The sequence below is a fragment of the Typopeltis vanoorti genome, chromosome 26 (genome assembly GCF_054136105.1).
Source record: "Typopeltis vanoorti isolate ZY-2024b chromosome 26, IOZ_Tvanoo_1.0, whole genome shotgun sequence".
Lineage (NCBI taxonomy): Eukaryota > Metazoa > Arthropoda > Arachnida > Uropygi > Thelyphonidae > Typopeltis > Typopeltis vanoorti.
The window spans coordinates 21,022,342-21,035,248 of NC_143574.1; the positions used below are offsets into that span (position 1 = coordinate 21,022,342).

Consider the following 12,907-nt stretch of genomic DNA (forward strand, 5'->3'; position numbering starts at 1 on the left):
ATGATGTAATTTATTTATTAAATAGACCTGAATCAAGCTGACAAAATAAAACCAATATTTGGTCTGAGCTTGAAATTTAGTAAAGTGGTAAACCAATGAACTATATTGTAATACATTAAAGTGTGCAAGTACAGACTACAAAAAATTGACCATTTGTTATTTATGACAAGGCATATCCACATTTCCTGGACTTAAAGGCTATTTCACAATAGCCACCAGCATTACATCCATTAAATCATTTATTCCATGTACTCTTCATTTGAATTTCTGATGTGAAGCACCTTTATACACACAGGCGTTAACTTGAAGATGGACATCACAAAATTCCCGATATATAATCAACTACTATGACAGCATATGCAATACCTATTGCAAGTCACTGAGACATGCTTCTCTGATAACTGAGATTTCCAGAAAACCATGTGATTTGCTTAAGTCATCGGACTAATGCTACATCCACTGACAGCCATGCAACACTATACTGAACGGACAAAACATTATGTACGTAACATAATTAAGAGTTAAAAATGCAAAACGCTACACAATACAAAGAATTAGGAGGAAACATATAAGTTATATAATACAAAGCAAAACAGGCAAATGTACCTATGTTTACATTTACTTTTTTTTTTCCCCATTAAAAGAGTTTACACATGACTGACTATAAAGCGCCGCTTACTCTGTAGCATGTTAGATAATCAAGAGAGGTATTTGTCAGCAGTCTTGCTCTGTGTACTGGCCAAGCAACAAACAGAGCACATTCCTCACCTCTAGCTGCTGCACTTCCCAAACCAGATAAACACTGCCACCATTAGAGAATTCATGAAGGAAATAAAAACATGCATGTGCTCCATATAATGAAAACTGCTCACTCTTTCTTCCAAGAATAGTCTCATACTCTATGAAAAATCTACATTAAGTTGATGAGTGGTTACCAGATTATACATATCCATTATTTGAAAGGCTCTTCAAAATGCATTCCCTCAATCTGTCTTCATTTCCAACCTAACGTGAACTTAGTGAATCTTTTCTGGACCTCGAGATCTCATCCCTTGAAAACCAGATCTGTGCACAGTAGTCCATAAGCAGTCTAATCAAAGGTTCTGTGCAAGAGAACTAACCTCTCTGCTTCTGCATATCAATGTCTTCATTGATATGCAAAATAATTTCCTCATTGATATACACTGCATTCCATTCTTGCCTACTAAATTTCAAGCTCTTACACTTTGCAGCATTCAACTGACTCCACTCAATCTGGATCCTAACCTGAACAGAAATCACTTAAGTTTTGAAAAGGTTCCAACTCATGACAGAAATGAAGTTACTTTACACAATGTTCTTTCCTTGAATCCTGATAGCCACAGATCAAGTTTCCTTGAGTTTTTGTTGTTTGGAATGAGGATGGTCTTGAAACTAGACAGACCAAAAATTGTTCTCAATTCCAATGTAAGTGAATTCCAAAAAGAACAGATTAAGTTTAACATATTTCTGTTTGACAATCCCATCCTCCCATCCCCACAGATGAGATTACTATTGGTGATATGATCAATATTAGTAACATTCTGAAATGAAACATCATGAAAAATGTGAAATACTATAAAAATACTATAAAAATGCCAAATGACTAAAGCATAGTATGTACTTTACTGTGGATATATATCTTCTTACATAAGAGAAGTTAATTTCCAGAGCAAGAAGAATATGATATGCATAAATCTTTCCTTTAATCTTCTTTTTATAGCATTTATCCTGCTTAGTACAGGGTCTGCTATGATTATGCAACTATGAGAAACCCCCAACTAGCATTGGGGAAATGGGGGGGGGAGAACAATTTTTATGACTAGACGTGTTTACAGGGCTGGTTTGCTTATTCTATGGGATGAAACAAGTTTCTGGATGAAAAAAAAAAATCTACCTCTGTAAGAGACTGGCTAAATTCACCTTTAGTTGAAAGAGACCAGATAAAGGTTCCTCACATCTTGGATGGGAATCGAACCCAGATCTTTGTCTTGGTGGTGAAACTTTAATGGAAGTAGAGGAGATGAGAGATCTAGGAGTGATAGTGGACAAGAACCTGAAATTCAGAGCCCCACTGCACAAGTTGTGAAGATATAACATTGGATAATGGCAATGGAGAGGAACCTTGACATGCAGAAATAGAGATTATGATTCCATTGTATAAGGCCTTGGTGGATTACATGCACAGATATGGATTATTAGTCTCATGGATTAATGTGCACAGATTTGGTTGCTGGGTTTTCATGGTGAAAAGGATATGTTAGAAAGGGTCCAGAACAAAGGTAGTCAGTGATCTTTGGAATGTGGAGTATGAGGACAGGTTGGGAGAATATAAGTTGCAGAGCTTTGTGAATAGGAGGAAGAGGGGGTATGATCACGACTGGGGTCAGGATTATTGGGCAGACATGGGAGAAGGGAGTAGGACAAAGAGGTCATTGCTGGAACCTGTATAAGGAGAGTGTGAACAGAGGAGTGAAGAGCAGGTTCTTTGCATTGAAGGTGGTTTGGTGGGTGGAATGCATTGCCCGAGTGTTGTGGATGTAAACACATTGAAATCAGTTTAAGATGTGGTTGGATGAGCATTGTATTCAATGGTGCTTACCTCCCATGATGAGTCTGACTCCATAGAGGTCAAATGTTAATATACTGATTGAGCTATGGAGGGTCTTAATCTTTCCTTTAATAGTATAGTATAATAAAATATTTGGTCCTCAGAAGTGCAAAGATTATTTAAAAAAGCCAACTTAGCACATAGGTTGGCAAACTATGTGCCCACAAGCTAAGGATTGGTTCTAAGTGAATTTCATGTCAGAATCATGATACCACTGTCTTGGTATTCATAAAGTAGTATTCATGATACACAGTTGTCGCCATTTGTTTATGTACGGTATATGGCTGCTTTTACACCACAGGTGTAAGTGCAACAGTGACATTTTTGTGATCTTATTGCTGTGCACTGCCACCAATGCTGCTCTCATTCAGTTCTAAGTTAAGTGACTCTTTTCTTAATCACATGTATCATGAGTTTAGTGAAGTGAATATTGGTGTTGGATTCCGATTATGTAGAGATTAGAGTAATTAATATTTGCTTCAGAATCCAACATTATCTACCATCACATAAGCTAAACTTATAATTATTTAATGTAAATTACTTGTTTATAATTTAATATTCATAAAACTACCTTTAATTTTATCTAATATTTAATTAAAGATATGTATTAATAATGAAAAGACTATTAAATATTATTAAGCTATTTTATCTCATCTTCTTTATACCCTCTTTTTTACCTTGCGGTGTCGAGGGTCCATTGATCATCGATAATCGATTGATAATCCGATTACAGGATAAGGTGGTCAGCCCTATGCCCCGGTATATCCTATGGCCTGTAGTGTTAAGTTCAAGGCCAGTTTGCCTGCTGTGCGGGATGAAAACCCCCAGAATAAACTGAGGGAAAAACCCTGCTGTCCACGCCCAAGACTGGCTAACTTGGCTATGGCTGAGGAAGATCCTTCAGCTCCTCACGTCACCGACGGGAATCGAACCTAGGACACTCCTTCCCCAGGCACATGGTTGCGAAGCGCATAGCCACTCTAACCGCACGGACCCCTATTTTATTTATTACTATATAAATATTATAAGAACTTGTATTTGATAATTTAACTGCGCATTAATTGAAATGTAAATATTCTCTATTTATTCCTATTTGTAGAAGCTTAATGTTATGCAATAGCTCAATTTTATTATGTTTTGTTTTGTTGTCATGGAGACGTAAGTGAGCGAGCATGAGTTGGAATAGTACGCGAGGGAGAAAAGCTCAAGTTTAGTTAAAGAGAGCACGCGAACAATTTAGGCAGGAAGAATGGATATAAAAAGGAGGAACGCTGTATAAAAAAACAATAGATTAGAGAAGAGATTATTAAGAGAGAGAGAAAAAAGGAGAGGATTGGCATTAGGTTGGAATCAGAGCATTTGGCAATCACAGTGCGATAATAGCGAGTCGGCAAGTCACTCAAGCAGCTAAATAAAGTCTACTAGTCGAGAGGAGTTAGCTAATAAGGTGTAGAATAACAATTATAGCTATGGAAGACAGCTGAGTGACTACTAAATAGACTAGCAATACTCGAGTTGAGATTTAATTTCAGGGCCGACCTGTCAAGGGCACAGACTCTTGAAATAAAGCACGGAGTTACTAGAGAATAGTAGAGGCTGTAAAGTTGAAGTTTACCGATAGCTGTGTTTAGAATTGTAGTGTCTAAAGAATTAATTGAATGCCAGAGGGTGAACAACTGTGCATATAAAACCTCAAGTTAAGGAATTATTGTGCTATGCCTTATTTCATGAGTGATCAGTAGTACTTTATGCAACAACGTTTGTGTATTGTGACCGATGATTAATTCAGTTATTGCTTAGAAGAATTATTTTAATGAGTGCGTATATGTTTAAGTGTTTACAGTTATAAAAAGTGTTTATGTATAAATAGATGAAGAAAAAAGATTATCGGTAAGATTATTCCAACCTTTAATATTCCTATACAGAGAAGTGCGAGTTTCATCCTAGAATTTCCTTATACTAACAGTAACTATTGCGAAGATTAGCTGAAGTGTAAATTTAAAAGTGTTTGTTTGTGAAGAGGTATTACTGCAATTTTATTGTATTTGGAACTTAACTGTGAGAAGACTATAATAGAGATAGCAGAATTACCAGTCTGAGTTTGTATGACTATTGTCAGGAAGGCTGAACTGAAGTGCTTCTAATAACTTAATTAGTGATTTAAAGTTAAGTGTAAAATTTGTGATTTTAAAATTAAATGTTTGTTTTTGTTAATCAAAAGTTGTATTTTGTCTGAATCTCTTTTACTGCACCATTCATAAATTATTCGAACCAAAGCGGGTAAATTAAGTAAGTTAAATAACTCTGCCAGTATATATAACAACAACATAAGGGAAAGGTAGTTGAGAGTTGGTTTATCTTCAATTCTTGAATTAATTGAGATATAAAGTGGTGCAGTCTTTAAATATAAATTCTTTATATTTGAATTAGAAATCAACTCACAACTTATCAATTAGTTAAGAACATCGTAATAGTAATCATGTCAGATCCAAAGTATAGACTGAGAAGTAGGATCCAACATTGGTACATTTGTTTATATTAGTATTTTAATCACTATATGGGCACCCCCATGGAGTCAAGACTCATAAGAGATCCAAACTATCCATACAGTATTCTATCATACCTTTTCTTGAACTCATTGACAGACAAAGCACTCAACTGAGTCAGACAATACATTCATTAATTCACCACTAAGTGAAATCTAGTCCTTTAGTATACTGAAATATTTGGTCCTTGGAGACAACGTTTTAATAGAAGCCGACTTAGTGTAGGGGTTGGCAAACCCTTGCTAAACATACTTAATATCCAGGGATGACCTTGTTCTTCCACCACTATCCCACTACTGAAATATTTTCCCTGCATCAATCTTAGAAAAACTTTTCAGTATCTTAAATGTTTCTATCATACCCTCTCTTCTCTGCCTATCAACCAATCTCTCTAATTCACAAAAATCAATGTAGGGAGCACATTCCTTACACCAACTTGGCCACTCAGCTGAATCTTTTCTACCACTTCATCTCCAAGGAATCCAGACAAGCTATACCAGAGAACAGTAATCCGGATGTGGACATATCAATGCCTTTATGAAGAAGAATAACTTGATCTCTGCATGTTAGTATGTTCTTCAATCCTATGAGCTACCCTTGACACCTCAGCTATGCCCTCGGAACCTCAACTATCTACTAACATCCAAGTCCCTAGCCTCAATCTTTTGGGGTACTGTCCCATCAATGTTGTATATAGCTTGTAATCTTTAAATCCTAAAATGCATAACTTTACACTTTTGCACGTTAAACTGACATCTGTTATCTTCAGGGCCGGTTTGAGAATATCTAATGCCCCTAGGCAAAGAAAAGTTATCTGCTCCTATACATTTTTATATATTTTTTCCCCAAAAAATGTAGCAAAATCTTGTTCCCCGATGCTTAGCGCCCCTAGGTGATTGCCTAGGTTTGCCCAATGATAAAATCGACCCTGGTTATCTTTTGCACATATTGCCATCTTATTTAAATAATCCTGCAAGTTCTTTATATCAGCTTAATTATTGCACTATCACTATCTGCATCATCAGCAAACAACTGAATCTCCCTTCAAATCATTTCCTATATCATTTATGTACAAATTAAAACAATGGTCCAAGCACACCACTAGTCACCTGCTTCATCCTGAACTGTGCTCTTCCATATACTACTTTTTGGTATGGGTCTATGAGCCATTCTTATTCACATCAGTTTAACATCCATCCCTATTTGTTCAAATTCAAAATCCATTTAACTATGCTGTTAAAGAGCTTCCACCTAATCTTCAATTGGAAGCTTAGCTAGGGTCACTTATTTTAAGTAAGTATAATTTATGAGATTAAAGGGGTTTTAAATTTTATTTTCTCTCTAGCACAATTGAAATTGGACATTGCACCCATCAATTGGAGAAGACTGGAGTTATATTCTCGTTGTGATGAGTGGAGAGGAATCCATAGGCATCTTCAATTAAAGGCAAGTTAGCTGATCTCATATGGTAGTAGCAGCAAGGCTTTTCTTTCATACACTCTGGTTTTTCATCCCACATACAGGCAAAATCAGCCATGAGAACACACAATTTCCAGACAAAAATTAACATTCTTGGTAATGGGCGGTAGATGGCATTGTGTGCTGATTAAGGAACGGAGACAGCAAGTTGTAGTAGTGTATTCTGCCACTATGCAATGAGTACCTGGACTCATCAGGTAATAGAGTTTGAAAATTTTATAAAATACTTTCCAAGTGACCAATATGGTCAATTAAAATTTGATCGTGGATTAATTTTTCTATTATATGGCACTACCTATCGATTTTACTTCCTGGTCTATGGCGCGTAAAAATATTTGTTATCTGGCCCTTCTCAGAAAGTTTGCCAACCCCTGACTAAGCTAATTTAAAAAAAAAAAAAAAAGTTATTTATTTCTATAAAATTAGAAACAAGCAAAATCCTAAATATGAAATGTGGTACAGGAGTCGGCAAGGTGGCGCAAGCGACTGAATATTTAACTGCAGCTCTAACTTTTAGTCTAAATGCTAAAGTGCACGCCGCAAACACTTCAGTTTAGTTCGCCTGTACATCGCGAACAGAGCACACGCACTGCAAGGTGTCGAAAAATAACTGTTGGAGCGCTGGCGAGTATAAAATAGTTAAAACAGGAACAAAATATCCGTGTGTACGTAGTTTGTGATAGTTACGTGAATTCATATAAATCGCTTTACTCTGAATAAGTGCCGTGGTATTATTAAACAAAAAAAAAAAAAAAAAAGCAATAGTGATCGGAAAGCAAGCTCAAACTGAGTTTGATGCGTCGATTAGCTTACCAGACACGTATATAAATTGGACAATATCTGCGTTTCGAATCAGTATTTGGTTCGGCGTATTTCTGCAAGCAAAATATTTACGAACTATATTTCTCCAGGAAACTCTGGTTTTTCATCCCGCATACAGACAAATCGGCCCTTCAGAACACACGCAATTTACAGACAAAAAATATTTGTGGTGGTGGAGGTGGGCGATAGATGGCGTTGATTAGTAGTAGAGGTTCGGTGTAGTGGTTGAGACAGTTGTAGGTGTCCTCCCGCGATGAGTCTTCGGACTCCTTGGAGGTGTCAGGAATAATAATAATATTAAATGCTTTATTCTTGTTTAGTGTTTTGATCTATATTCTGCGTAAACTTCTGAAGTTATTCGCTTTGCTTTCTCTTTACTCATTTCCCTCAAAAAGGACAAGTTTTCAGTTATTGATTCTCAGAAGAATGTTTAAATTCAAAGAAAAAAAAAAATCGTTGCAAATGGCAGGTTAATGGGTACCATCAAAGTATACTGATTGAAAAGTGCATGTAACTGATTTCGTTATGTGCCAATTGAAAGGGGATGATTATGCATTATTTTATAGCCGAGTTATAAAACAGGTTTGGTTTTTTTAAATGAGGTTTCCAAAGTGATCAGCTTACGAACATGCAGCCCCAGTTTTTGTATTTCAATATTCACATGAATCCAAGAAAAACCTTGTATTCAATTCTCATAAATACCGCAGTTTTGGCTCTTTGCTTCGATCATTGCATGTACACTACTAGACGCATAAGGCAGACGTTAACAAAGTTATTAGCTAAGTATTAGAATTTTAGCATATCTCGCGTATGAAACGCGCTGTCATTGCCAAAAACTAAACACCCATATGCGAAGTGAGATGTCCATTTCGTGAATTAAGATGTTCACTAATGGTTTAAGTGAGTAATGAGAAAAATTTAGCTCATAAGATTTCACAACGAAAACCGCATTCAGCCTGGCTAGTAGTTTCCATTCCATCAACAGGCTGCAAAGTTGGAATCCACACCACACCATGGCATGATTTGTGAATTTAAGTGGAAGATTTTTCGCAGCTCCCTCGATGCAAAACCACCAACCTACTTAAATGGAGGTAGGAAGTGGCTACTATACAGTTTTAGTCCAAGATATTGGATTAGATGTACGATAGGTTTGCTACGTTTTAAGTAGGAGGGAAAAACATACAGGATTTGTACTCTACTGTAATTGCTTCCGTTAATTATAGTAAGAATTTTACTGATAGAATATGCCAAGAAAAAGGCTGTCGTAACATACTAAACAATTAAGGCAGTAGCTAGGAGTGGTAAAAACATGCAAAATTGTACCCCAACCTATAAACACCGAATTTTTGGTATTTGCTTGAATTTAGGGGGGGGCATATTCAAATACCGGTCCAGTATAACTGAGTTAATTCAGGTTTCCATTCTTTTCTCCTTACCGTCCACTAGTTGAAAGCACGATAGTATGCTACTCGCAGCTTTGAGCAGTATAATTTTTTTCTCATACGTTTTATTAATAGCGTAACAAAAAATGAAATAAGATATTTAAAACATGCCTAAAGATCCTTCATAAAAATATTTCAGACGATATTCTTAATCACACAATTCATTTCCGTCAGTACGTTTCAGTACTCACGACTTCAAAAACAAATCGCTGCATAAATACTGCATGTTTATATGAAAGCTTACTGAATGGTGTGAATGTTACTACACCCTCTGTTCAAAAAAAAAAAAAAAAAACAACCGAACTTTTCGAAAATAGAAACTAGTGGCGCCACCTGTTGTGTTTTGTTGTCGAAAGAGGCAACCTTCCTTAGTGATGTGTCAACTGTTTATGACATTTGTTTCATTAGAGGCCGAGTTATAGCGCCAAGAGTGACGGTGTGTTTTGACGAACGGTCGGAAAATGAGTTTCAAACACAGCTGCGATTGACTTTTGCGTTAAACTTGGTAAACGTTTTACCGAAACGCATCAAATAGCGTACGCTGATGAATGCTTATCCCCTACTCAAGTTTACGAGTGGTTTAAACGATTTCAAAGTGGTCGTGAAACGCTTGAGGACGACGAAAAGACGGGCCGTCCAAAAACTGGACTAACATAAAAAAAAAAGTGCGCGATTTCAAAGAAAACCAGAAATCGTCCGCGAGATTGAGGATGAATTGGGAATTGCAAAATCAACTGCACACAACATTTTGACCGAGAGTTTGGGCCTTCGTAAATGAAATTCGCTATTTGTTCCTCACAAGTTGACCGACGACCAAAAAATGTATCGAATTGAACACTGCAAGGACCGCATTAAAAATGCTCGTAAGGACTCAGACTTCCTTGAAACGATCGTTACTGGTGACGAAACGTATTGTTTTGAGCATGAGTCCGAAACAAAAGCTCCAGAGTGCTGATTGGAGACCACCAGAAGAGGGGCATCTGAAAAAAAAAAAAAAAAAAAAAAAAAGTCGCTTGGAGAAGTCAAAAGTAAAGACAATGCTGATTTGTTTCTACGATTCCAAGGGCATTATCCACAAAGAATTCGTTCTGCCTGGCCAAACGGTCAATGGCGAGTTATATCTTGAAGTTTTAAAGCGATTGATAACGAGAATTCGTCGTATACGGCATGAATATCGTGACGACCGACCGTTCGTCCAAACACACTGTCACTCTTGGCACTAACTCGGCTTCTAATGAAATGAATGTCATAAACAGTTGACACATCACTAAGGTTGCCGCTTTCGACAACAAAAATACAACAGGTGACGCCACTAGTGTTTTCTATTTTCTAAAAGTTCGGTTTCTTTTTGGACAGGGGGTGTACATGCCCAGAAGAGAGAACCGGCGTGAGTAGGTCACGACCCAAGTTGGGGTGATGTTTCGAAGTTCCAAATATTTTTACGGCACTGTGAATTCCGCGTGCAATGCCATGGGTTCGCCACCCTAAAGTAACAAATCAATTTATACAAAATTTTTCTTTGCCCCTCCCAATCTAAAGACAACCTATCCTCATACTGCATTTTGATGCAAATTACTTGATACAGTTATCAATTGTTAGGGATGTGCAACTGCTACATATCTAATGAAAGTTAGATACTGAAGTCAGTTTTCCATTAACAATTAAAATATGCAAAGGATGGCAAAATAACCTAGAGCATAAGTATACACAATTAGCAGGACTTGCAGTACTTCAGTAACCTCCTCTCAGCCAAAGCCAATTTTGGGAGGAGTTATTTTATTCAAACATGCATAATTACAAAGCCATATTTATAACATGGCGTTGTAATAAGTGAATGGCTCACTTTCATTACGAAAGTACGATAAACGATCGAACCATTCTGAAATTGGTGGGAAATACAGAAAAATCGAAGTAACAGGTTTAATTAGTTTATATGGAAAATCACGTTGAACAATACTAGAGCACCTAATGAGTATCCAAGTTAAGACAGTGTAAATACCGAACAATGAAGCATTTTAATCTATGCTTTTGAAGCCAGTTTACAAGTTTTCTAGGAGCACAAGTAATATTTTGAACTTGCACGACGATCGCAATCGATGTAAAATGTTTAGTTCTCATATTCCCACTAGTTGAATAGTGGTAGTCGTATTATAGAAAATATTTGAATACAACAACAGTGCATCACGGAATGTAACTAATAGTGTTATTAGTGGAAACAAGGCGTACAATGACAAATGTAAGGCGAGCCGAACTTAAAGCCTGTAATCACCGTGGCATCGATTCCAAATCGAGTAGAACTGCAGCCGTCGGAGTTACAGATCCCGATTGAAACAGGGGATATCCATACGTATCAGCACACGTTCCTGAATATCTCAGATATTAGTTTGAGTTCAGATCCGGCCATTGAAGAGTGGTGATAGCGTGGTTTTTCGATAGACACTCTTACAATGCACACAAATGGTATCGTATTATCATTGTGGAATGGACTATCTGGAAAAGGTGCAACACGTTACTGAAGGTAGCAGACTACTCATAAAGTGACAATACACAAGATTGGTTCCTCCACTGGCCCGAACTAGCTCTACGATGCCCTATCGGTCCGACTCATGAGTATCATAGACGTACAATTAGTGCGACTAGTGTTCTTTCCATAAACCCTCGACAGCGCAAGGTAAAAGGCCTGGAATTTGTCATTTCAGTTTTCTAAGCATTTTTCATCAATAAATATTTTATAGTGGAAATATTCTGAGGAGAATAATATTCGCGAATATGTCGAAAAGCTCAAACCCAGAACGTCTAATAACATCTGTGTAGCAAATATTAGTGACCAAGCCGTGTATTTTAAACATGGAAGTATTCATGAATTATCGTTAATTTTCACACATCGAAACCTTTCAACGTTTGGGAAAGGGAATACCGCTGTTTATGAAGGTCATAAAAATTGCATGCAAGCCGATTACAACAATGGGCGGCGTATCCTCTGTTCTCACAATTGAAAGAAATAACATCCGTGTTGCAAAATGTTAGTGACCAATCAGCAAGGAAGTATAAAGAAAATTTTTCCACTAAAATTGAAGATCGAGGTAGTCTGTATCCGGTTCTCAAATCTAGTATTACTGAATAGTATCTTCGCAAGTTCGTATTGTAGGCTGAAAGTTGCGAAACCGTAGTGCCGTTATTTTTTATTTATTTATTTTTTTTTTTTGGCCAGCAGCAATAGACGATGGTAAATAGATCGAGTTTTCCCATCCATACAAAAGAATTTCAGAAACCTTCCTTATAATATAAAAGCCTAAAACATTCGCAATAATAAAAAAAAAAAAATCCAAGATACTATGAGTTATGAAGAATACGAACTTTTACTCAGATGAATAATGGAGATTTTGGGATATGTTCTTATTAAAAATAGAAACAAGGCAATTTAAGTTTATTTATTATTCTGAAAAGACTAATATAAACCTAGTTAGGAAGCAGGTTGATTTCATGGTGGTCAGAATTTTATACCTGGTAGGATTATCTGATTAGTTCATATCCGGAAGAAAATACGACTCAAGGAACGAACGAAAAAAAACCAGCTGGCAAACTAATCTCAAACCCGATATGGTTTGTAGTCACACACAAAAAAAGTCACGCATGAAACGATGCGAACCTTAGTTCATTGTTAAGGCAGTTAAGTGTTTTCCCTTTCAAGGAAAAAGGCTTACAACCGATTTCTTGGAAACATTTCTTCAATAGCACAGAGTAACGATTGACACCGTTCTTCTAAGTTTGTGAAACGTGTCATTTAAAGAGAAAAAAAAATTGCAATGTTTTGAAAATCGTTTAGAAAATCTTTGCATCACTACAAACTTCCGTGTCGACACCTATCAATCTTCAATGACAGATCCTTAAAAGTTTCTCCATTGCTATCAACTCTGCTCTATCAACATTCCCACACGTTCTTCCAAGACTAAAGATGAACTGTGAATATTAACATCCTAATTAGGAGA

At 36.7% G+C, this 12,907-nt stretch overlaps 1 protein-coding gene across 2 annotated transcripts in view; it reads right to left on the bottom strand.

Moving 5' to 3' along the window:
- The window catches only part of LOC150092392 (very long chain fatty acid elongase AAEL008004-like), an 84,209-nt gene that overhangs the window by 42,440 nt on the left and 28,862 nt on the right, over window positions 1–12,907 (bottom strand). The gene's annotated exons all lie outside the window — the stretch shown is intronic.